This window comes from Calypte anna, chromosome 13, assembly GCF_003957555.1.
Source record: "Calypte anna isolate BGI_N300 chromosome 13, bCalAnn1_v1.p, whole genome shotgun sequence".
In the NCBI taxonomy this organism is placed as follows: Eukaryota; Metazoa; Chordata; class Aves; order Apodiformes; family Trochilidae; genus Calypte; species Calypte anna.
This window is the reverse complement of record NC_044259.1, coordinates 10,586,166-10,611,657: the sequence shown is the minus strand read 5'-3', so window position 1 is coordinate 10,611,657 and position 25,492 is coordinate 10,586,166. Positions and strand designations below refer to the sequence as shown.

Here is a 25,492-nt window from a genome sequence, read left to right as displayed (position 1 = left end):
TTTCCTTTTACGACCTACATGTGAGGACCAGTATGATCCTGAAGGCTTTATGGATATACATGTTACTTCTTGGAAGGCTGACTGTAGATCAAGGTCCTGGGGAACACCCATGTCCTTGAGTCTCCACTTGTTTCCCCAGCTATTTTGGCACAAGCTGTGAGGAGGATAAACCCTTTGTAGACTCCAGCCATATCCTGTCTGTGACAGGTTAATCTGCCTCCCACATCCACACCTAGAGGTGGCTGACAGCATGAAATCAGACCTGGAAATGGAAAGTAGTGCTCTTCCTTGCTACTATTTCAGGGGTGGCATGTTACATGATGTGACCTGCTGTATCATACCCATCTGCTGTCTTCCTGCTGTACAGTCCCAGTTGTTCTGTTCACATTCAAAATCCATGCAAACTGTTAGCACTGGCCAGGCCAAGCAGATCACTGAAGAAAAAAGTGATGGGTCTTGTTGGATGGTGCCCACTTTTGCTCTGCCAAAACAGAGGTGGGTAAGTGAAGTTGTGAATAACTAATGTTAGTGTTTTCAGCCTTAGATAAGTTAGAAAAAACAGAGTTATAGGCTAGCCAGGGCTTAGTGCCTGCATATGAGAAGATGAATGTGTGGGTCTGTGGCAGAGTCCTGTCCCTAAGCACTGCTGTAAGAGCACAAGGCAGTGGTGATGTTTCAGTGGGGTTAATTGGTAACCTAAATAGCATCGTGGGAAAATAGCAAAAGGCCTTGAAGACAATTTTAAAGCGTTCAAGTATTGCTTAAAGTATTAACAGAAGATGCACATGTAGGTATGTGCATGCATGAGGATAATTGGCAATTCAAAGCCTTTGAATTGGAAATCATTGGTACAGAAATAGAGTTGAGGTTTAGAATGGATTTAGTTCAAACAAGCATAAGGAAAAGTCAGGGTATTAAAGCAGTAAAAAGATGTACTGGGAGGCATTCACTTCTGAATCCATATATTGATTGGACTGAAGGTAGAGGGTGTGTGCAGTTGGATCTCCTTATAGGGAAGGGGAATTTATTTTGGGGAATGCAAAAGATCACTGAAAGGGCTGAAAGAAATTATTCTAATACTTCTTTCTAAAGATCCAGAGAGGGTTCTTGTGAGTTTTGCTCTGTCTTGTAAGTTGTGGACTGCCTCCTGTGTGTGAACTCCTGTGTGTTCACTGTGTGAACACAGTCTCAAGGCAAAGAAACCAGTGTGGTCTAAGACTCCACAGGTATAGGAGAAAAAAAGGTGTTGATATGAAAACATTTATAATGTCAAGGAAAATTGAAACTGCTAAAATGACACTTCTCCTGTGAATAATTTACCACAATGAAAGTCAAGAGTTGGACATCCTGGTGAGTTTACTTTGGCTGTTCACAGTGAGAGAGCTCAGAGCAATGTTCTTGGGATGGGGAAAGGTTGATGGTTATTATTCCAGAAAATAGCTCAAATCCTCTTTCTGTGTCAGTAGCATGTAGTCTGCTAAGGATCATCAACTGCTGGCCTAGGGAATGGACACCCAGGGGGGGTGGTCAAATGGTGTCTCTCCCAAATAACTCACCTGCCTGGGAGCCCACTGTGTGAGCTGGTGCTGAGCATCATCTGGGATGAGAGCCCTGCTGGCAGGAAGCTTTTTGTAGGCAAGTTTTTGGCAGAAATTTGGAGGAGGTGGCTTTAAGAGTGTTACAGATTGAACTGATGAGAATTCTTAGAAAACCACACTGGGCTTGTGACTGGTCTCTGCTCTGCCAACTCTGTTAGTGGCATCCTTGCCATCTCTTGATGGGTTTAGGTTTCCAGATACTGGGGGACTCTGTTGGAAAGCTGCCATGTCTGTGTCCTCCATGTGAAGTGGGAGCATGTACCCTATTTGTGTTCCCCAGCACTATCTTGCACTCAAGCTGTGTGCTCACCCACTTAATGATAATGTCCAAGTCCACCCCAGCATTCTGCAGAGTGCTAAGGACTCTCTTCCTGTCCTGTCCATACATTGTGGTGTGGCATGGTGCCCAAACACTCAGCAAACACCAGACAAAGGAGCTCACTTCTAGTTCACTGTTTAAATACAAGTACCCAGTGGTCCTTGGGTGCCGAGAGAGGCTGAGAGGTGATGGCTGCAGGGTACAATTCAGAGTACAGAGCATGTTGATGACTTCCATCCAACAGACCATACATATTCCCTGGGGGCCTTGTATTCACAAGGGGCAGCTCATCCCTCTGTCTCCTGAGCTTTTGTAGGAACCAAGAGGCCCAGCAGCTGTGTTTTCTTTGGCTGCTAAGTGCTAAATCTTTCACTGTACTACTTCCTTTAGGATATACAAGTGCATTAAAGTGTTGCTTGGTCTCCATTTGTGAGTATCCTGCTTGAATTCTTGGATGAAGATATTCTTGGAATACTTCTTTTAGTGTGAACCCTCCAGTGGGCAATCTTTTATTCCAGAATAATGGGCCTTTCTGCAATTTAACATCATGTACTTTGGAAGTGGAAGTCTGTAGTTTGTTTCACAGGAAATGCACTCATTTACGAAACCTCGTTAATTAACTGGCATCTATTTAAGGGATGTTTCTTCTCACTTGTGATCTGTCATGAAAAGTAGCTCTGGAGTTTTTTAGCATTAAGCTTAGATTTTACAAGTGATTCCTTCTGCATATTTGAAGTAGTTTTTCTGCTACTCCTTGGTATGGAGAAGGGACCTTGGCTTTGAGAATTACAGTTTAAGCTGTTCAGAATTGTATGGCAGCTCTGTGCTTGCTGATGGGAAGCATTTACTGTGCTTGGGACAGTGAGGCTCTGCTGTTTGGTGTAATATTCCATGTGTCAAAAAAATAAAGTAGGGGTTTTTTTGGTGTCCTTTTTTTTGGTGTCCTTTTTTTTTGGTGGGTTTTTTTTGGGGAGGGGGGAGGTTTGTGGGGGTTTTTTTTTCTGTTTCTGTGTGTGGCCCCCAGCACTTCTAGGCAGCACAATCTATAGTCTGCTGGCTGCCAATCTACAGAGCTCTTGCCCAAACCAGAGACAGTAGCAATGCCTGCACTGCACCAACTGAACTGGACAAAACTCGTTGACTTTCCTTGGTGGGCTTTGCTGATAGACTATGCAAACCTTTCTTCTCAGCTGCCTCATATCTGCTCCTTGCCTTGCTCCACTTTGTCATTTCCAGGTCACTTCCCTTGCCTTTGTCAGCATGTTTAGCATTGCTTCGTGTAGGCACTGCCCTCAGGAGCATCATCATGCATACTAAATGCATGTCTGGGACCATGGCAAGGAGTAGCCCACCCACTCAGGAGCAAGATACAGCCTTAGGGAAGAACAGAAAGCTTCAGACATTCTGGAAGTCAGTTCTGTGCAGCCACACAAGCTCCTTCTACTGTTTTTCTGGTGCTTGGGTGGCCCTGGTACAGGTGGCTGAACCACTTCTGCCATCCCTGGCATCCTTGTCCTCAGCACTGCCTGAGCTTGTCTATTTTAGTAATGCAATTACTTATGTTAAGCATAATCAATGAGCCACAGAGAATCTACTGGTGGCTTCAATCAGTGGAATTACTCAGAAGGTTCCAAATGAGCTGCTTTTTTTTTTTTTTTTTCTGAAAATGAAGCTATCATTCACACAAGAATGACTTCAAGGAATCTCTCTTCTTTATGTAAGGTGTGCTGTGACTCCCCAGCACCAGTTCACATAATTCCTTGTCTTTCCATAATGTAGTAGTTAAGATCTTGCTTATGTTTGGGGAAGATGAGGGTGGTGAAGGTGTTTGCCTCCAGAAGAGCCAGGGTAATACTCTCACCAGAGAGAATATGAGTAAAGGGCTGCAGAAAACACTGAAGCTTGTTTTCTGTCTGCTGGCAGTCAGCAGTGCAATGACTAAAAAGATTGTTTTGGTTGGGTTTAGCAGAGTGCTTCTTCTTGGACAATGTGGACAGCCCAGGCTGTGTTGGAAGCTTAGGCAGTTGTCCAACAAGGAGTCACTGTTGCTGGTTTCTGCTGGAGTGATGCCCCATGCAAGGGCTCCACACACCTTCAGCACTGAACCACGAGTGCACGTTGGGGAGGTGAGTCCTCTCACCTGCCTCTGGAGTGTGATCTTCCCTCCAAATTACAGGATTTCAGGGGGGAATTTGGTATGAAAAATGGCACTCTGTGCTTGGCAAGCCTTCATCAAGTCTTACAGCTGTATGGAGGGGAGGCCAAATGTGCTCCCTCCATTTGCTTGTGCCTCTGGGCACAGCTGTGAGAAAATGTCGTGCAGATTGCCAGCCACATGCTGGGATTTTTGTGTGTGCATCTCTGTGTGCACTGGTTACATATGATTTTGCCTCTGCCTGCTTGCTAGCCCAAAAAAACCAACTTTGAATCCTCCCCTACATGTGCTGGATGCCACTTGTTCACCAAGAGTGTGTCTTGAAGGTTTTATCCTACCTGGGAACTGATGCCAGAAAGGACAATTTCCTCTTTTAGAGCTGAGCATCTCCTGCTTCTCCCTTGCCTTGGGTTTGCAGGTTGTGTGGCTGAGGGCAGATGACTCCCTGGCTGCATCCTGTGGACAGTGTTCAGTTTTAATAAGGGGCAGAACAGTTCTTGGAAAGTTTTGGTTTTGTTTTTTTTATCTCTTGGTGTGTCAATTTTCTACTAAATCAGCAGACTGAACAGACTCACCCCACTTGTCTGCCAGATCCTGTCTCTGTTGCATGGAAAGCTACAGGCAGTGGTGAGAGGGCAGGATCTTTCCTGCACATGGTGCATGGTCAGATCAGATTATGTTTAACATCCATTGACTTATCTACACACTGCTTACCCTGGATGTACCTGCAAACAGAAATCACTGAGCTTTATTTGATTATTTTTACATTCTGGATTTCAAAGCGCAGCCCCAAATAATTCCTTGGCTTTAAAAAGCCTCAATGTTGTGTGCATTAAGTCATTAATTTATTGTCAGATCGTGGTAAGTATGATGGGATCCAAACACTTCTATGCTTTCCAAGACCTCTGTTCCCAAGTTGGAGATTACAATGTGATCCTTCCCAAAATGTCTCATGCCAAAGGGTGTAACTACCCCCTACCCATCTTTGGGCACTCAGCCCAAGTTCTTGAGCTTAGTTCCTGTCCCTGATCATCCTGTACTGTCCTGCAGAGGTAAGGGAAGCTGAAGCTGTATTGAATTGCCAAAGCCCTCTGTATTTTGTGTACTTGAAATCCAGCTGGGGAGGAGGGTTTATTCTACTCCACGTTACTGTTATTTTAGTGTACTGGTTTGGTGTGTTTTCTTGGTTTATTTTTAGTCCTCACAATAGCTGTTTATGTGATACACAAAACCTAGTCCAGGAGTCTTGCTGCTCAGAAAAACTAAAGCAATATTTGAAAAAAATGTTCAGTTGTGTCCAGTTTTTCAGCTTAGTTTGGATCCCTGATTTGGGAGCACAAAATCTGTTTGAGAAAGCTAAAGTACCACAAGTACCTGGTGATTCCAAGGCAAAAGCCGGACTTGGAGCATGTCTCAGATGTTACCTTTTGGTTTAGAAGGTCAATTAACACTAGAAGATATATTAACACTATGCATATTAACACAATGGTAATTGTTGGCAAAATAGTAACTTCCTAATGGACTTCCTAATGGCAGCCTCTCTCTAGGTTCTAGGCACCAGTTCAGCAAAACACAGGACCACGTGGGAAACCCCATCTCTGCTGGATGTAACATTTATATATGTACTTACTTTTGAGTACATAAGTAACCTTACTGACTGTTGCATCTCAAAGTCCATGTTTAAATGATTTACTGACCAGGGTGCAGATAAGAATATTAAAAATGAAAATTTACCCATCTAATCCAAGTTGTGAAGCTGAAATACTTCTTTTTCGAGGCAGTCTTGGGGATTTAAACAAAACATTTTCCATTAAGATTAATGGAAGATACGTGCCCTAATTCCTGTGGACTTCTTTGAAAAATATCAATCAAGTGTTACAGTATGAGGCAATAAATGCCTGATGTCTTTGCATTGCAGATTGCCTTCTCAGCTCTAGGGATCTCATAACATCTCTTGGTCACTGTTTTGTATCAAGACCATAACTGTCCTTACCTCACTGTGTTGCCAGCCCCTGCACTTTTATCTTTGTTTTTTTGGTATTTAGTTTTATCTCAAAATCACAATCCCTAGTCCTGATCCATGACAGTACAGTCTGTTTCTATTCTTTTTTCCACTCAGCATGTGTTGTGGCAGGAGATGGACATTTACAGCCTTTAAATTCGTGAAAGCAGTAGTCAAAATACTTGACAGCATTAACCATAAGTGCTTGGAATCCCAGAGGGAGTATAAACTTGATAGGCTTGTGTGTGTGTGTTTTTAAATTTAGAGGTTTTAACATCAGTCTCCTGACCAGTCTGAAGCTTGTGTCATTGCTGTGGAACATTCAATACTGGGGGCCTGGCACATCCAGCTTTGCCACCTCCACACGGGCATCAACCAGACCCCCATTTGGGAGCCTGGATTGGTCCTGATGTGTTTTAGAATGTCCACAGCTGGACAACTATGCCCATTGCCCTTCTGAAAAGTACTTAGAATTGTTCCTAGCTAATCCTCTTCTCTTTACTGGTGACCCAGGGACCCCAGAGAGGTATATCAAGTGTAATTTCCATGTGCTATCTGTAGAACTGCTCCATTTTTTTTGGAGGTAAAACCATGTTTTCCTTCAGCTTTGCCTTTTGTTCGTAGGCATCGGTGCTTGAGGCAGAGCATTTCATTAAAGATTTATGTAAAGCATATGCTGGTTTCTGAGGCAGGAGGCTAAAGCTGTGCTCCAGAATGTTAATGCAGAGCTGGAGCAGTTTGAGATGTGCATAATGCAGCACCAGTTGGCAGGACCCAAGCTTTCATCCAGAAGAGGGAAGCTTGCACCATCTTTATCTTTGCCACCCTGTAACTTTGAGGTTGATTCACATTTTGGTTTACATGAGGAAACAAGCACTCTCCTGGGAGGCCTTGGAAGGCAACCTGAGTGTGCATGGGCTGGCAGGAGTGAAGGGGTTTTGGCTCTTGGGGCTTGGGTGGCAGTCAGCAGCCCAGCCAGGAGCCTTCTACTGCACTGAGCTGAAGTTGTTGGCAGAAAACCACAACCAGAGTTTGTTCTGTCTTCTCTGACCTTCCCTTTCTAGCTGACAGGGTGCAGAGGTGAAGCTCAGCTTATGCTTCCTTCACTGGCATCTCCCTGATGACTTCTGCAGTGTCTGAAATGCATGGGGAGTGTGCCTTTCCTGTGTCCCTCATTCTCAAGTGATGTCCTGGTAGGATGTTTGGGAATCCAGAGTGTCTGTCAAACATGGTGACAGTTGTCTAACTCCACACTCGAAGGCATTAGTGTGGAATTCATCCCATACCTGGCAGTAGCTGCAGTGCTGCTGGAAAACTGACTTGTGGCTGAGCACTTGTGCTCCTGCAGAGCTGTCAGCAGAGACTGTCCCTGTCCCATCCTCAGCAGCTTGTGTAGATCCCAGGTAACCTCTGTCTGACAGTGGTAAGTAGAAATCTAACAGCATATGAAGCTTCCCCCAGGCTTCCCAGCTGCATACAGGAACCCACGTGTACTTTTTCAAAATTATGTTGTTTACTGTTCATGGCAGGTGCAGCTCCTGTTCTCTACTCTGTGGGCAAAGCTTCTTCCTTTAAGGATGCACCCAAAGCTCCCCAGGACTTGCTGTCCTTCACACATGCATTTATGTATTGCTGAGCTGTTTATTTGAATGTAAAAGCATGACAGGAAACGGGGTTTGTATACATGGAAATGTAATTATGTATGTTGTGTAAACTGACTAGTAAAAGTAATTCTGGAAGTCAAACAGGACAAGATTTGAATACTTATTTACCAAAACAATGGTGGTTGCTGTGTATAGGGGAATAAACACCTCTCTGTTGTGTAGGAGGGGCTAAAGGAGTTGCCCCATCCTCACTGTAGCTCTGGCAGCTGGAAATTACCATTCTGTAGAGTCAACCTTAGGAGGCTTTGGCAAACGTGGTCTTGAATTCTCTCTGCTCCATGGAGATCCTGCAAGTTACAGGATAAAACAAGCCTGCTTTCACAGGCAGTACACTTCCAGCTGATCTCCTGAAGATAGGATCTGTGTGCTCCTTTGAAGTCATTCATGGAGAGCCACGATAATGTGGGAATATGGACTGTTTCCCTTGGCACAGCAGTTCCAGCTGGGATCCCAGGGCAAAATACTGCATGGAATGTGTGAGAGGGAAATGCTGCTGTAGGACTCTGGCCATGCAGAGGATGGTGGGTGCCAAACAGCCTTCTCAATGGATGAGCAGGGTAAGGTTGGATTTTTGCAGGCTGAAATATCAAGCAGCATAACAGCATGTGTGAAATAGCTTTGGGAGTTGGGGAACCCAAGGAGAGGTGTGTGCTGTGGGCCCCCTGCTTTCACCATCTGTACAAAGCAGTTGCCCTCCTTGTCACTGAGGTGTCACGTCCCAGAACTTCATTGATTTTGCTAATCTCACTGTGTACCTGAACTAATAGAGCAGACTGTGACTGTCTCAGCAGCAGTTTGTTCTAAGGGTCCCCACAAATGGGAAAGGCCAAGTTCCAGTCCTCAACATCATTCATCTGCACAGCAGATTCCAACAAGATGTGTATTTTAACAAGCACACATCTAAAGAAACACCCTCAGCTGATTTTTCTGTGTTTGCCTGAGGCAGGCAATGCCAAACTGATGGCTTTTATACATGAAAGTTCTGAAAAACTTGGAATTAACCTGGTGCAAGTCTACTTGGTTGCTATGTAAGTAGAGCTGTAGAAAAAGATTGGCCAGTGTTGTTATCCTAAGCAAGGAATAATTCTTTAGTTCTCCTAAACTGTGGAATATAAATTGAAAAAATCCAAATCCATTTCTGCATTTTTGTGGTCTCCATTTTAGTCAGTGGAAGTGATGTAGGACAGCTAAATGTCACTTGGCTTTTCTTCTGTGTCCTCAGTGATGAGTGCAGGCACCCATCAGCTTCCAGACACTTTCAGCAGCTCTGTAAACAAGCTCTGGAAGTGGCTTTGCTGATGCTACAGACAGTGTAAGATCTAGAAATAACAGGTTGGCAGTGATAAGTTGTTGTTTCCCAGCAGCTTTGGAGGACAGGGCATACTTGAAATAAATCTATCAGGTAGGGTTCCAAATTGGCCAAGGCTGTAAGCAGCAATTTATTGAGCTTATTTATGATGTTGCACCTAGGAAATGAAATGGAGAAATGTCAAATGCTTTCAACACCAGCCAGGACAATTTAATGCCCCCTCCCCTTTGCATGAAAGCTCTGTCTTGGCTTCGTGCCAGAGGCATATTATTGTAATAAACCACATTCACATTCTAGGTGGTAAATGGAATTTACCTGATAATTAAAACTACAAATAAAATAAATTAATTCATCATAATCTTCATTCCCAGAATAGCTTAAATTCTGAGCATTATATACGGCATAAAAATGTGCACCTTTGGCTTTTTAGCTGTTTGTGGCATAATGAACAAATCCATCTGTGAGAGTCTTGGAAGACTAAGCTGAAGCAAAACCACACAAAAGCCAGACCTGAGCAATTCCTTAAATGCTCTTTCCATGGTCTCTTCTCCTGTGTTTGGACTTAGGCCTGGTCTGAAGTCCATCTCCTTCCCAGACTGCTGCCTTTTACCATTGCACAGACAGAACAGCCTCAAGTTCCTCAGCTGAGTAACCATCTGTCTGCCCTCCCACACAGACACCTGCGGATGAGTTCATGTTGAAAAGAAAACAAAGAATTTAAATATTTTTAAAGCCTCAAATGCATCTTCCTGCAGTCTTTACAGCTGCCAGTGTGGCTTTTTCATGTGATAATAGGATAGATACATTCTCCAACTTAACGTTAGCTTTAGAATTATGGCTTTCATTTTGGTAGAGTCGCTTCATAATTGTGCAGAAGGTGTTCTAGATGCCTTGGTTATAATATGTGCATTGAACATGGGTCACTTGGACTTGCACAGATGAATATTGGTTGAATTCTGTCCTGAGGGCCAGCAGTTCTTCTGCAAACCTGAGGACAGGGAAAGTGACATGAGATCTGCAGAGTGTTTTGCACATCAAGTCTCTTTGTGCTGTATTACTGGGTAAAGCCTTCATAAGCAGTCACATAATCCAGTACAAAAAGCACAACTGAGCACAGCACTTTCTTTTCAGAAGAAATCCTAATATTTTGATGAACTTAGGCAAAATAGAAAAATTAGAGACAACTTTGAAATAAATCCTGAAATGCAGCTGGAGGGATCTTGGATTAAAAACCTCTTGTGTGCTGCTTTATGAACAAGCAACTTCATCCATGATAGATTGTGTGCCCCAAGCGTACATAACAAGGCAATTAAGAGAAAGAACAGTCAATTGAATAATATTGTATTATCTTTTTGTTTCACATAAGTCCTGTATCTCCTTTCTGCTGCCAGTTTGCTGTAAATTGTACCTTGTCCTTAATAGGATTATTGATAACTCTGCCAAACACAGATTCTGCAGAATTTACTGTTTGCTAAAATGCCTCCTTCATCATTAAAAGGGGTTACTAATATGCTTTAAACATAAATCTTGTATGTTAATGCTCTAGGGTACATCCAGCAGCAAGTAGAGCTCTGCAGATTGCTAAAGCTGGAAGACAGGGACACGTGCCTGCTTTGGGATGCAGCATTTGGGTTTTTTTCAAGTCTGTAAACTCTTAAAAGTGAGTTTGCCCTTCGCCCTGGGGCAAATTCAGTAGTGAATTCCACCCTGGATAAATCAGCTTGTGTCATGATTAAATGATCAGCAGACATCTCACGTTTTTCTTGCTCTCACCCTGCTTGTTTGGAAGCAGCAGCTGTGGTGCAGGTGATCCAATGTTGTGCTGCTGGGGTTGGCTCTATGGGAGGTGGCACTGTGAATGGTTTGTAGTGATCTTGGCCATGGGGCTCAAAGTCTGATGGCCTCTGGGAAGTCAGCTGAAGGACATCCAGCAACATAAAGCTGTTCATTGCCTGCCAGCAGTGTGGACAGCACATCCCATGCTGTCCCTCAGCCTGGCCCCAGGACGAATGACTACAGGGCACAAGCTTGTTTTGGGCTAAAAGACAGCATTGTGGTTAGACCTTTCTCCAAACCACTTTGCTTTGGTGAGCAGTATTCCACTTCTGAAGTTTGGGATCGGTTTTAGGCAGCTGCTTCCAAGCCCTTTGTCATCCTCCCCTGTGCAGTCACCTTGGTACCTGCAGACTGAAGGGCAGGCAGGTCTGTGTCTTCTCTGCCATTTGACACTTTCTCAAATCCTCTGTGCATGTCCCTTCATGTTGTGGTCCAGGAGGTGCTGAGTGGGAGTGGTAGCTGAGATGCTGTTGCCCATCACCCCAATTTATTTAGAAGAGCTATGCCACAGGGTGGTCCTGGGCTACTCTGCTTTCGCCAGGCAGTGCTTTATTGTTGACAAGTCTGAAAGCTGCAAATTGGTCTGAAGGCATGAAAACTGATGATTCTCCCATCTCTGGTGAGATCCAGAGATCATGGATCACTGCTTTTTCAGTCTCATTTCCATCTTGAATCTGGATTGTTGATGTGTCTAAGTGGTCGCTGCTACTCCTTGTAAGTCCAGGCTCTGTGTAGTATTCTGTAGTGCTCAGTCCAGATCAGACATAAATAACCCAAAGGAATTTAATCATATCTGTGAGACATTATTTATTGTTATTTGATGGAGCTGTGTGGTATCAATCTGGAGCTGTAACAAGGCATGAACAGACTTGTCTTGGTACCATGCTGACATTTCAGCTTGTTAACCAATTCCAGGCTGAGCAAGGATTGTGCAGATCAATTCCCTGGGATTTTCATTAGCAACACTCTGATGTTCAGATGTTGTTGAAGTCTGAGGACTGCATGGAGTTTGTGCAGTGACCATTATGCATTCTTGCAGCCCCTTCTCTAGCTCATGTAAAGCAGCGATTTGAGACAGCCTGCCCAGTCATTTAGGAGATGATTGTTCTCTCAAAGCAGCAGTTTGTCAGACTGTAATTTTAAAACTGTATTATGTTTTGCTAGGACTTGGCAGAACTTCTCCTAAGCCTAGACTTTTGAAATAGTAGCCCAAAAAAACTCGTTGCTGGTGAAATTAAAAACAAAAACAAAAGCAAGAAGGAAAAGCTATATGAAACAATCTGCTTGGGAGTTGTTCTTATTCTTTAAGAGAAGGCTGTCTGAAACTCTTGCTTTTGAAGATGTATTCCCACGCTGAGTCACATCCAAGGTTCATACAGAGAAACCTGGCTGGTGCTCTAGAGGTCGATATTTGTTGGCTGCTTTAGAGACGTTGCCAGCTCACAGCAGTGAAGCCTCACAGAGGAGGGCTGCAGGCATGCCTTAAGATAAATTGATTCAAAAGGTAGGCACTACCTCTTTCCTGCTTTAATTTTCTCCCCCCAGGTTTGCTGTACTGGTGTGATTACAACACGTGCTGGGCTGGCAATGCCATCTCTCGCTGGGTGACAAGGACAAATATTTTTGCCCTCAGAGAGACTGAAGGTTTCTCTATTATGTGTCTGGGGAGCACGTAACTTGGTGTCACCTGTGACAAACACAGCATTAGAAATAAGCCTGCTAGGGTTTAAGAGCCTCTTTCTCGAGGTTATGTGGCTGTTTTGCTACTAAATGTCATTTTAACTTACAGCCTCACTTCGGCCTCACTTTTCAGTGCTTCAGGTAGTGATTGTGTGGGTTTGTTACTGCTACTCAGAGTGAGTAACTGAGTACATAACTCAGTGTGAGTAAAGGTGCCCATCTGCAGTCATAATGTACGACTACATTAAGCCCCATTAGTAAAGAGCTGGACTGGTTACAAATGAGGGTAAAATGCACGCTCCATTACTGCATCTGTCTCCTCTCTGTGTGTGTTTAATTTTGTGAACAAAGGGTGAGGAATTAAGAGACAGCTCTTTGATACATTTGCTGCCATTTTGAGCCTGTCCAGATTTGGGAGAGCAATTGTATTTTAATCAGCTCTGTGAATCATCACAAAAAAAAACCAAACCTCAGCTCAGGTTTGATTGCAGAGTTGGTTTGTTGCTGATGTGTGAGATGTGAAGGAGAAAGAACACAACCTGGTGTTTAGCTGCAAGACTGAGCTCAAGATGCTGACAATTTGAAAAAGCTTGGTTTTGACTTTGCATGCCAAACAAATTTACTTTAGGAAGAACATGTTTGCTACACAATGATGTCACTTTCATAGAATCACTTGACTGATAGTGCCCACAGCTCAGCAGAAGGCTTGGTCTGAATACAAAGACTTCTTAAAGATTCTTCTGGTTGGAAGAAAGCCAGCACTGATGTGATAGCAAAATGCATACAGGTAGCAAAACTACTCATGCATTCCTGCCTGAACTCACTTGCAAGTCAAAAGTGTCATTGAACTGGCTAGAGAAGATGAAAATCATCAGATTTGCAGGCGTGAGAGAAAAAAAAAACCACCATCACAGGACTCTAGAGAGATGGAGGTGTTGTGCTGGAATAAAACCTTTTTTCTCCCCAGGTAATTACATAGTAGCTATCTAAATACTCCCTTTACTAATAAAAATTATTTAAAAAGACAGCAATTAAATATTTGTTGATGACAGATACACACTTTAAAGTGCCCTGGACTATAAAGAAGAATATTGTTCATTTCTATGGTAAAAGAGACATAATGGGCTAAATAACTTAATTTCCTACACATTTCTGGATTTGTCCAACACAAAAGATTTCACTGAAATGATCACAAAACATACTGAGATAAGCTTGGCCAGCATCTTCCTTTTTGACAAGACAGATTCTAATAATAAAATCCTGCATTTGATTGCTTAGCCCAATGGAAGGCTTCTAGTAGTCCTTCCTTTTCCTACTGTTTAGTAGGCTGTAGTGGTATTGCTAACCAGTCCAGAGCAGGAAGGGAAGGAGCATTTTGTCCTGGCCTTGGAAGGAAGGCTGGGACACAGATCTGGCTTGAACCAGCTGGGAGGATGATTAAATGTGCAGAATCAAAATGTATGGGAGTATTGCTGTGATCTTCACTAGCTATCTCTACTTAGAAGATAATTCACACCAAAAAAAAATGCATATTACATTATGGAAGAAATTCAGTCATGATGGATTCCCTGTGTTTTCTAAAAGGGTTTCCATGCCAGTATTGACTGGCACTCTCAGCCCTGCTGAGATACGTGGAGTTCTTCAGGTGAGGTGACATGACTCTAGACATGTACTGCTCCTGGTGTTTGCAGAGCAGGTAAATAAGTGTTACAGCTGAGCTTTTGGATATTGCAGTTTCCCTGTAGTTTAATCTGCTAAAACTCTTTGAAGAACTTAAGTACTCAGAACTCTGTCTAAAACTGAATTACATCTTGGCCTGTTCTTGTAGCATTACATAGTGTTTATGAGTGCTCTCTCAGGTTGTTTTTTTTTCTTCAGCATTAAAAAAAATCCAATTCCACCATGTTATTTTAAAGCTTGAGTATTTAATTTTTGTGGCTATTTTAAGCAGTGATCTGCTTAAATCCCTAAAATCCCAGCATGTTTCTCTGAGTCTCATGTCTGCTCTCAAGTCTTTCTCATGTCTGCTGAAAACACTGGAAATGTCATAAGAAGTGATTTCACTATAGAGGCTGCTCAAAACAGACATTGATGTTATTTAGCCTTCACTTGCCAAGTTGAGCATTAGGATTGTGTTTTCACATGCAAAGACACTATTGGCTTCAAAGGTAACCATATTTTCATAAGCTGCATTTGGCTGTCACACCTTCTGTAGTTTCTTGATATGCAAACAAGCTTCAGCCCTATATGCTCCTGGCCTATAAACTGATATCCCTGAAGAGTTCCTGATTATCCTTCCATTAACTTTTACTCTCCTCTGTCTCCCTGAGGGAGGTAGCAAGGAGCCTTCATCACGGGTTTCCAGCTGGTTTCCTCCCTACTTCCCTCCATAATAGATTCTCTCAGTAGCTTTGTGTGCCACTAAGGAAATAGTGACTGTAAAATTTCAGTGCCATCTGAAAGCATGTCAGGGACTGCTGAAATGGGGATTTGAAAATTTGAAATGCAAGGAAAGCATTCTGGATCTTAAAGGGCCATCCCAGAGTAACCATAAACATCTGAAGTGTGGTGTCACAGTGCAACCAGAAGGGACATTGCTGTTCCTATATGGTGTTTGAAGTCCCCAGCTGTACTCTTGAAAATTTTGGCAAAGGCTTGTGTTTTCTCATCTAATTAGCATTGCTCACCAACTAACATTCAAACCCATGTCTTGGTTGCTATTAATGCTCCCCACTTCATTATGTTCCTCACTTTTGCAATTTTTCCTTCATGAAGTTGAGATTGTTTTTAACCAGATGTCATACCCTGTGTTCATTGTGGTAGCAGCTGGGGACATCCCAGCAAAGCATTTAGCAGTTGAATCTTCATCTGTCCTATGTTCATCTTCCTGCAAACTCCTGCAACAGTAGATATTTCTAGGAGTACAAACCAAATCCTTTTCCCAGAGAGTGGGTCTGTGCAGGGTGGTTTTCACTGGGAACCCATCTGTGTAAAATTTTGAACACATTGTTGATGTCTTGACTGCTAATCTTTATTACTGTTTGAATTCTACATAGTACTAAAATAGCCTTTTTGGGGCCTCTCTCTCCTCTCACATACTCTGACTTGTTTTATCCCCAGCTGACAATGGGCTCTATGGTTCTGTGTTTCTTGTAGTTAGTGCTTTAAAATGAGCATTAACCAGTATTTGCTTGTTTCTATCAATATTCTTTGTTTGAAACAAGCTGCTGGCTCAGCTTCTTTAGAATTATTCAAACTCAAATGATTATTTAGCTGAATAAACATTTCAAGACAAGTTGCACATTTCTGCTTTTTGTATTAGCACTCCTAGAAAATCTGCAAATAGCAGGGACTGAATTTTTAAATGCAATATCTAACCTCATTGCTGTAAATATCTGTGTGAGCAATCAGTTGTATCTGGGAAGCAGAGGTGACTCCCCTTATCCACTTGAAGCAACAGCTTTGAATAGTCACACTGAGTTCAAGGACTTGTTGGGTTTGTGGCCACTGAAGAGACATGAGGTAGTTAGACTGTGTCCCCAGCTATGTGGCAATGCCAGACCTAATGTGAGCACGAGATTCATCCAGTTTCCCATGTGGAGTGGAACATCAAGGTTTTCTTCAATTGGATGTATAATTCTATGGGCTTGAGAGATTACAGGTGACATTAGACTTTTCCTTTTGCAAATCTGATGTATTTGCATATCTGTACAAACATAATTTTACCAGAAATTCCCCTACAGTGTTTAAAGTCCTGTGGTATATGTCTCTGTCTGTGCAGGTCTGGAGTCTTAGAAGATTAAGTAAGGGTGAGACATTTAGCCACAGGCTAATAACTCTGGTGTATAGTCAAATTTTATATCAGGTAGTTTGTTATATTATTAAAATAGTACAATTTCGTAACAGGGTCTTGCTGCTTAAAAAACCTCACTGTTGCTCAGGCAATACACCAAGTGCTTAAATGAATTTGGATTTTTATGTTGGTTTTTTATAGACGAAAAATGGCATTTTCACTGTGTTACCTGCCTTGTATATTCTTTTTTAACCACTATGGAGAGGTGTGTGTATGTCCATGCTCAGGCTGCTACCCCACAGCCATGGAGTTTGGCAGGGAAGAAAAAAAATGTGTTTCTGTGGCTCCTCCAAGCACTAAAATAATGAGTTAAAAAAGCTCTGTGCTTTCTGATGCCTCCCATATCTTTCTGATCTATAGGATTTGCACCCTTGACACCATCTTTTGAGGACTGCTTCCAGAAAGTATGGAATGAATGTAGATTATGTGGGAAATATCTCGGTAGTTTGCTCACACAGCTCGAGTCAGCACAGTCTCCCACTGTTAACTGAACATGTCCTTTATGGAAATTGGCTTTGTAACCCACGTTTCAACTGCTGAAGAGTTATGAGGTCAGCAAGTGCAGTTCAGAATTTAGCTCATTTGTGTATATCTTGGACCATATTCACCCCTGGGTTTCATACCACAAAAATCAGTGGCGTGATGCCAAGAAAAAATTCATCTTCTAATGTTTAAAGTCAGCTTCTCCACACTTGTGTATTTCACTGAGCTCCCTGTAATAGATCTAGAAGTCAGCTAGGAAGTCTTGGAGCTTATGATTTCTATATGGACACTGCAAACAGGTAGTGATAGCAGATTTTGGATGGATGTTAAATCTTGTGATGCAGCGTATGAACTGGTCTCTAGCTACTTGAGAGCAGGAACGTGCTGTGGTAGTGAGAAAATTCTTGTGTTCCTGTCTTCCATGGTGCTGTTGCCCCTTTCTACCATGAATCTATCATGCCCACTTTCTACCACTCTCCAGCAGGAGAGGTAAGCAGGTCAGCTGGATGGACCATGGGCAGCTCAGCACGGGCAATTCCCAGGTGTTTCCAAGAACAGATTGTTAGCCCTGAATCCAGAGCATCACATCGCTGGTGCTTAGATAGGAAGCAAAGTTAAGTGATGTCTGCAGTTCATTTTAATGACAGACTTTTAGCAGTGATCACAGAATTGTCTTGCAGAGTTAATTTCAGCTGATGAGCAATTAATCAGCTCAGCAGTGACTCCTCCTGGCCCTGTGCCTGCTGGGGAGAAGGTGGGGGGTGGCTGGGCATGGAGCTTCCCTGGGGTCTGGGAGCCCCACCAGGACCTGTGTGGGCCCAGCACCTTTACCTGCATTGGGGCTTGGGCTGCAGCTGATTTTTTCTCCTTTTTAAGTCAAGGGATTCATCTTTTCCAGCTAGAGGCTTGCTGTGTTACTCTAAATGTCAGCAGAGTCTCTTTTTTCTTTTTTTTTTAATTGTTTCTCTTTTTTTAAAAAAAGAAACTTAATGCAGGCAGAGAAAATCTGTCAGTAGAAGACACCTTACCTGCCCAAAGAGAAGGTGAAACTTGCATGGGCTGAGCAGGTTCCAGGGTGTGTAAATGTGGGGACAGCCCCAGATGACGATGCCATTTTCGCACCTCACGCGAGAAGCGCGGGGCTGGCGAGGGCCCGGCTGCCTCCGGTCACCCCCTGGTAGCAGGTGGCAGGACAGGGAGCAGGCACAGATGGTGCTCCAGAAGGGGAAATCCAGAAGCTCAGGAGCTCATTTATTTTAGGGAGACGGGACCATATGCCTTCCATAGAGCACAAGAGCCTGCTTGGCAGTCTGGAGCATTGCGGGGCTGGTGGAGTGAAACAACCCGAATCTGTAGCTAAAACTGGAGCCTGGTGCTGGTTGCACTGGTGTAACCCCTGTGCTCTGCCCATCTTCCCTAGCAAGGGGTGAACTCCAGCATTTGAGTGTCCTCATCAGTGCTTCTCCAGCCTGGGGCTGAGGAAATATTTGGGAGGAGTTACCTAGGGAGCCAGCATGGCCAGATCTGTTGCTGCTGGGCTCAATTTCAACCTCTTTTTCTGTCCCCAGCTCATAGAGGTGTGTTGAGGACAGGGGATGTAATCCCCATAAATGAGGTGTTTGCTTGTCCATCCCCTCAGCTCTGCACTGAAGCACAGAGGTTCTCACCACAAAGGATTCCTTGCAGGACATAAATTTTGGGGATTCCTGCAGACCATGGCAATTAAGAGCTAAACCGTAAGATGTTTTCACTAATCTGATAACTGAGCATTGCTCAAACACAGTGTAATTGATAGGGGTGACAAACTGGCACTGGTGACAGTCAGAGCTTATGCTGCTGCTCTGAAGGCACTGATGGTTTTGGAGATAGAGATTAGACTCTCTTCCACTTAATATCTTAGAATTTTGGAAGGAAAAAAAAAAAGTCAAATGAAGTGTTGTCCCACCCAAACTGGAGATAAGCAATTTCCTTTAATTGCTGTACCAGGGAAGGAAGGGGGTGCACTTAGATAAAACTGTGCCTCTATATGTAACTATAATACCCAAAATACATAATTATGGATTAATAATCTTGTGTGGAGTCTTGAGAATTTATGTGTATATATAAATATGTTTTTTTATGGTTTTAAAGCTTCCTGACAGACTCCAGAAGACCGATTTCAAAATGTATGCCAAGATTTTTGAGTCAGAGACAGGTAGCAGTAGGTGCTAATAACTGAGAGAACTGCGAGTGAAATGTTATGACATGCACCTCTCTGAAAAACCTGCAGAGCGCTGGCAGAATCATCAAACTGAGCTGAGAGTAATCAGCAGGGACTGATAAAGCTGCTCTTGTAATTATTTGTTTGATATACAGCTTTCCTTCTTCCTTCTGCATAAACAGCAGAACTGCTTTGCTTAGTGTGGGAGGTTTTTTTTTATTCCTGTCAGGGCTTGTTCTCACCGAGATGTCATGAGAGGAGGACTGAGGTCTGCATTTTTGTTTTATTTATGGGCTTCCCATTGTAATTCTGACAGCATGCAGTGGAGACAGCATTCATCTAGATGAGGATGGGCGTCCTTGCTCGTTCAAAGCTGTTGGTGTTGCAGGGGCCAGGCTCTGCCATGCTGCTTTTTAGCTGCTCTGGCTCCTCCAGGTTTGGCCTGCAAGAAGCTGCTCCTGAGAGGAGGCTGAGATCTGAAGGTAGTCATGGTGTGATGCCTGGGTATTTAGATAGTCAGTAAAATTCCCACTGCAGCTTTCTCATTTAGAAGTGTGAGTTTGGTGGTGCTGTAGCCCAGACTGCCCTACAGAACCACACAGCCCTTCAGGTGGACAGCTATTTAATAACTCACTCTCCTCACCACTACTTCTGCCTAAGTGAGAAAATCCAAGCACTGACTGATTTCCAGGCAGTCACAGTGGTGGCCCGACAGCGACCACTAAACTGAGCCAAAAGGCTTCTGTTGCTGTCAGTGGTTTCTGGGAATGTTGCCCTGCATGGTTTTGTTCCGGGATTTCCCTCGCTGTCCATGCCTGGTTGAGCTCTGACTTCACTCGGGGCAAATATTGCAATTCTGTGTTGAACAAAAGGTGCACTAATTCATTCCTGCTCTTGGTGCTCTTGTTTTCCTTGTTCCATTCATACATCCCCTTTATCCTTTTTCTTCAGAAAATAAAAAAGGATATTTTTAATGAAAAGAAGAAAAGAAAGGAAGAAGAAAAAATCCTGTGTACCAAGGCAGTTTTTAACTAACCTAAGGGCTTTACCAAGACCCTGGGAGGAAGGGGGAGGCATAAGTGGAGTGAAGCATGTTAGAGGAGAAGAGAGATTTCCTGGCCTAAAGTGAGAAAAATCCAGACTACTGCCTTTCACGTACATTTGAGTAGTGTCAAGGGTATCTGGAATATATCTCCTTCTAATAATATAGAAAATCTGATAATTATGAGGCACAGATATGCCCTGTGCTTCACATGCACACACAATATTGGGTAAGTGTCTGAGACATCAGAGTCTCAGACATCAGTTCAGTCTCATGCCAGGGTCAGTGCCAACTCACTCTTACTCAGGAGAAATACTTCAAGCTTGAACTAGATTAATGAGAAGAGAAATTGTTCTGAGACTGAGGAAAAAACCTTTATATCCCTTGCAGTTTTAGGGGGGGGGGAGTTTCTCCTGAGCTATTATAGCCCATCCTTCCAATGCTAGTTGATTCCGGGCAATGATGGCATTTTAAGATCAATAGTGTGTTCATGGCACTGCTTGTCATTAGAAGGATTTTATTGTTGCTTTTGTTACATTAAAAAAAAAAATTATTAAAAAAAAATGTGGCACTAACAAATTGAACCCCCAGGGAATTGTTGCCTGGATGGGATTTTGATTGGAGTTCAATTTAATCGGCCATAAATCTTCTCCTTTCTGATTTTCATTCCACTTCAGACCAGTCTACCAAATTCATAATAATCAGGTTTTCATTTTTCTCTATTGTACAAAATACTTTGACATGAGAATAAACAGAAATATTCCTTCAGCAAGGTGACCTTGTTCTTGCTTGCATGATGCTTATAGTTGATTTAATGCCTCCTTACCTAGAAATTTGGCCTCTTTCTGAGGCATGTCCATCAGATTTTAAGACAACTGGTTAGCATAGTTGTTTTTTCACTGTAGTATTTGACTGCAAGATGTTTCTCATAGACCTCTAGTGCAAGGATAGCTGTGATCATTCTGACAGGATAGAAATAATTCAGCTGTTAGACGTATGTGTGCCTCTGCTGTTGGCTGGCTTGGAGTGCAGCTATGTTCATATTTCAGAGAATAAAAGCTCTTGTTCTAGCCCAGAGTAAATAAGTGAGATGCAGAACTCAAGAGAATATTGCAGTTAAATGTTTTTCCTCATCTTTCTCACCCCATAGTTCTTTTCTGTTGTAATTCTTTTGTGTTTCTAAGTTGTGTAGCTTCATTATGTTGCTCATTTAGACATTTCCTACAGTATTGGGACTGCAGAAAACTCAACCTGTCAATCTCACTTCATGGACTGTAAATTGAATGTTTTATGACCTGTTGAAAAGGTGAAGAGTTATATCTGCCAGCAGTTTCCTAATTACATCAACATGAAATACATTATGAATTTGTTAGTGGCAGGGACTCTTGCTAAAAAAAAAAAAAATATTTCTAACCATAGCCTTTGCAAGTGGAAGCAATTATTTTGCAGTGGTTTTTCCTTTGTTTTCTGAAACATTAGAAATCTTTTTCTCCTTTTTCCTCTGCTTCTCTCCCTACAAAAGAAATGGAGAAAAGTCTGAATTTAACTCATCATTATTATATTCTGAAGGGGTTTTTTTCTTCAAAGATGAATAGCTGGAAAATTACTGAAAGTAAAGGGGAAAAAAATGAGCATCTGTTACTGAAGTTTCTGCTGAGCCCACCAGCATTTAGCATTTGTATGGCAGCACTGGGCAGGTAGTGAGGCAGAGGAGACCCAACTGCATCTTGTGCTGTCCTGGCAGAGAGCCCAGAGAAACCTTTATTCCCCAGGAGTTGGACAGAAAGTGAGTGTTTTGTGGGTAAGGGCTGAAGAAGCCACCATCCCTTCCATCCATTAGTTCCTGATCCTTTTGGAGCAGGTTACTAAAGCAGGCCAAGAATTACTCAAGATGGCTTTCCAAAATGTTTCAGAGTGAACTGTCTTCACTTCTTGAATTCTGGTTTTTTTTTCAATACTTTAGCTGGTTTGGGGTGGGATAGGAGATGTGTCCCACCTCTGTTCCCAGTTGAGAGTATGAACTAGTCCAAATCAGTCCAGATTAGGTGTATTTGTTAAAGTCTGTACCCTGCCAAATTATGCTTGACCTTGAGTCTCCCATAGCTTTGATCATCCCCTGCTCATGCTCAGTGAACAGGGACTTGAATGTCCTGATTTCTTGCTAGGAGGACCCCCCCCCATCATGGTCAGGATAGTGAGAGAAGCAGGAGCCTCCCTCATGGCAGAGATGAAGACACCTTCCCTTACCATCCTCACCAGAGCCTGTAATTCTGGTGGGAGATTGTCAGAAGCTTCTGCCTTTCATCCCTGAAGTGGGAAGGGTTGTATTTATTTTCTTAATCTGAAAGTTAAGTGGGTGGGAAGATAAGTCTGCAGCCCCACTCCATCCCTCACATGGTACCAGCTCTTGTTTCCCCTTGAGAGAGGCAGAGCAGATGGAAGGCAGTGATGAAATGAAGATCAAAAGTAAACAGCGTGATTAAGTTTTTGATAAAAGGATAAAACACTTATCACATCAAAGCCACTGAAAAACACATTAAATGTTTCCTGAACATTTTTTGTCCACATAAGCATTAGCTGTACTTGCCATGGGGACGTTTGTGACAGCAGGCGTTGGAGTTGAGGAATGTTGGTGGGGCCTTTACCCTCCTGGGTCTGCCCCAGGTCACCTGGCTGGCACCAGGAATGCAGAGCTGGCAGCCCATGAACCATCCTCTAGCACATCAAACCTCTCTTGTTCCAGACTGGTGGGCCAATGGTATGTGCATTGTTAGGCAGTGATTTCTTTAAAATATTTCCAGATCATTTTTCTAGGTTTGGGCACTTTCTTGGTTTTAGATAGGTGCTGAGTTTGTGCATGGCTTTTCTCCCAAGCATTGGTGATTGTTTGGGCTCATGCTTTGGGTCAGTGAATCCAGTCCTTAAGTATTTTTGTATAAGCAGCATAATTTGCAGTGAAAAGTGTCTATGGATTGATTGTCCTCATCACTGTGGTCCTGACCAGGTCCCTTTTCCAGTTTTGTGAGGTGCTCAAGGGAGGATTTTCTCTCATGTTGAACTGGAATTTCCCTTCTGCAGGCTGGGAATGATGCCTCTCATCCTGTCACTGTGCTCTTCCAAGGACAGTCTGGCTCTGTTCTGTACTGTCTACCTCTTCCATCATCCAAACTACCTTCAGTCCAATAAGAAAAATCTCCTTGAGGTTTCTCATCAGTTTTCATCTTTCAGTGCTTCCCTTGTTTCTGTATTCTGTGAGTGATTGACAGCACAATCTCTTTTGCATACTGCAGGCCATCATGTATTTGGGCAGTTTCAAGGCAAGATCTTGGTTCTATTTAGTGCATTTGAAAATAATACTTTGTACACTACATGAACAGAAAAAGAAATGAGGTATTCTGAATTCCTGTCTGCCAAATACCAATATTATTTATTATCAAACTTAGTAGTGCAGGAAGTTTTTAGTCTCTGTACAGATGGCTTCATCCTGCTGTGAACAGTGAGCAAAAAGACCATGTTAAACCCTTCAGATCCTCTTCAGTGTCAAGTAAGGTGACAACCAGACACCAGCTCAGATGTGACACAGGCCTTGTCCAAAAACTTGAGATTAGTCCAGAAACTTCATAATAAAAAGTCAAATTTAATTTCTTAACAATGCATAAAGTGAATGTCTCGGTGACAGTTGTACAGCTGTTTTGACTTGGGTTTGTTTTGTTGTTGTTGGGTTTTTTATGGTAACTTATTCTTAAGAAGCATTACTGTGTGTTTCAGAAAGATTCTCATGTAATGAGATAAAAAAAATCAGGCAGTATCCTTTTGAGATACCCTTCTATTTGATAATAAAACTGGTGTTTACAGTGCAGGATTATACAGAATAACTTACTACTCTGAGTTCTGTCTTATACCAAAGCCAAGATGTGTCCTGTAAATTCCCAGATGTTCTTTTTCTTTTCCTCATCTAGACATCTATATGTCCATGAGATTTATTTCTTGATCTATGTGAACATGCAGTCCTTCTTGGGATTATTGCCATAGAAACAAGACATAACATAGAGCGTGTTAGAAGCAACAAATGGGATTTGGCAGTCTTTCCCATTTACTACACAGAGTCTGAGCTGTGTACAAAAAGCAGCAATTACTTGCTCTCAGAGCCTTATTACCAGGCACATCTGCACATTCATTAAAACTAGATATTTCAACTTCCATTCTATCTGAAAACCCTGACAACTTTTTTTTTTTTCAGTCAAGACAGGGATTTGTGGGATTTGAAATTTTGGTTCCTTTTTGTTTGACTGCAAATCCAAGAAGCAACCCATGCTCCCAGCCCATGTGAGCCTCCCAGGAGGAGATAGGATGCAGTAATCAAACCTCTGGCTCCTGGGGAACAGTCCCTCCTTTGAAGGATGAAGTCACCCAAGTTTTGCTCGTAAAGCCTGATCTCCCACGGTGCTGGGACCGAGCTCCCAGCCTCTCCCAGGGCTTCCCCATCCTGCCTGGCTTGCAGCCACACTGCCCTGCTCATCTCAGGCAGCCCAAGGTTGCTCTGAACTTGGCAAGTGGCAGCAGCCTGAGCTTGGGGGAGTAGTTGGGTTGTGCCAGGCAGAAAGATGCTTTTGCAGGAGTAAGTGTAACACAGTGTACATGCAACTAAAGTTGAGCTGACTCTCTTGGGTCACAGCACTATGTATGTGAGGGAGAAACAAGCTCAAGTTTTGAAGCCAAATCCATGGGGCAGGGTTTGAAGTTGTGTGGGATGGTGGAGAGGCAGAAAAGCAGTCGGAGAAGAAGGATAAAGAACAGGGCAGAGAAATATACTGGGAAATAAGGCACATCCCTGCCTGCCTGTGCAGGCTGAGGAGGAGCAGCAGTGTCAGCGGGTGGCCCTGTGCCTTCCCATGTGGGAGGTGAGTGCCAGCTCAGCAGGTTGCAGGGTGCAGATCTTCCTCTTCCAGCAGCAAGAGGTTGTGCTCAGGAAGGAGACCTGGAGTCCTGGGAGATATTTTCTAGCTGCTATAGGGATTAGGGGCTGGCTCTAGGATTCTTGCCTTCCGTCATCTTTCCACCCCTCCCTCACACCAAGTAAAATCAAATTTAGAAGCAAAGTGTTAGGTCACGGGGGGGATCCCTTTTGCTGAGCATGCACTGCCCTTTCCCCAGCCCACATTCTGGGATCTTGCCTCTTGTTGAGAGTGAAGCCAGTTCTAGGAGGGATATCAGAGGCAGCTGGGAATCCTTTAAAGCTCTCAGGGCAAAATCTGTCATCCCTCTGCTTCAGTTCAGGAACAAACCAACTTTGCTAGCAGGAGAAACATTTAAAGCTGATTGTAAGGAACAAAATTGAGATGAAGCCTGGG

General features: G+C 43.1%; 1 protein-coding gene across 2 annotated transcripts in view; it reads left to right on the top strand.

Annotated features, from left to right (window-relative positions):
* The window catches only part of RASGEF1C (RasGEF domain family member 1C), a 69,758-nt gene that overhangs the window by 11,599 nt on the left and 32,667 nt on the right, over positions 1-25,492 (top strand). The window lies entirely within an intron of this gene.